A 1,018-nucleotide genomic window follows, 5' to 3' on the forward strand; every position below is an offset into this window, starting at 1 on the left:
CCAAATGTTCAGTGTCTCTCGTTTTACTATTTATAGGCATATGTTTGAGTAGAATGAACATTTTGGTTTTATAATATAAACTACTGACAACATTTCTACCAAATTCCAATAGATATTTTGTCATTAAAGAGCATTTTCAATAAGTAATGTAGAGATGAAGATTGAAGAAAAATCCAGACTGGTCTCTTAATTTTTTCTGGAGCTGTACATTCCATGGTAAGAAGACATGGGAGTGTCTATCTATACTCTTCCTTTTCTAGTCATTGGCATTTGATGTGCCTCTAGAGTCTAATGTATGCAGTGAGTGAATTTGGATCCATCACTCCCAGGCCAATAATGGGATTTACGTTTGGAATATTGAGCAGCTTGGACAGACTCTGGGGAGAAGAAGCATTAGGAAGAGTTAATGCTTAGAGCCATTACTCTGAGCTCACAATGTGGCCGCAGCAGACAGCACAATATCTGGGTTTAGGATACACACAGAGAAATGAGTCTATTTGGATTGATGGAATAGACAGTGTTATAATAATTATCCACTGAAGAAGTCTGTTGATATTGCTACAGAAACACGATGAAGGCCTTTTTACGACATCTTGAAACGTTACCAGCAGAAACTCCCAATTTAAAGCTACAGTGTGTAACTTTTTGATATAGATAAGTGTTGTTACAGTCAAGCCATCGCCAAATGAGTTGTTAGATACACAGAGAAATGAGTCTATTTGGATTGATAGAAAAGACAGTGTTATAATAATGATCCCATATTCGCCACTGAAACGTTTTGTTGTTGTGTTTCTGAGTAATATTAGCAAAGGCCCATTTACAGTGTCTTGAAATGTAACCAAAGAAACTCCCAGTTTAAAGCTACAGTGCGTACCTTTTTGATATAGATAAATGTTGTTACATTCAAGCCATCCCCAAATTAGTTGAAGAAAAGTTGATTCAAGCCTATCAGTTCCACCAAACTCTCTCTGCATTTCTCAGTATATAAAATCCATGAACCATCACCGCTTTACCTCAT

This window comes from Ammodytes marinus, assembly GCF_949987685.1.
Source record: "Ammodytes marinus genome assembly, chromosome: 12".
Classification (NCBI taxonomy): domain Eukaryota; kingdom Metazoa; phylum Chordata; class Actinopteri; order Uranoscopiformes; family Ammodytidae; genus Ammodytes; species Ammodytes marinus.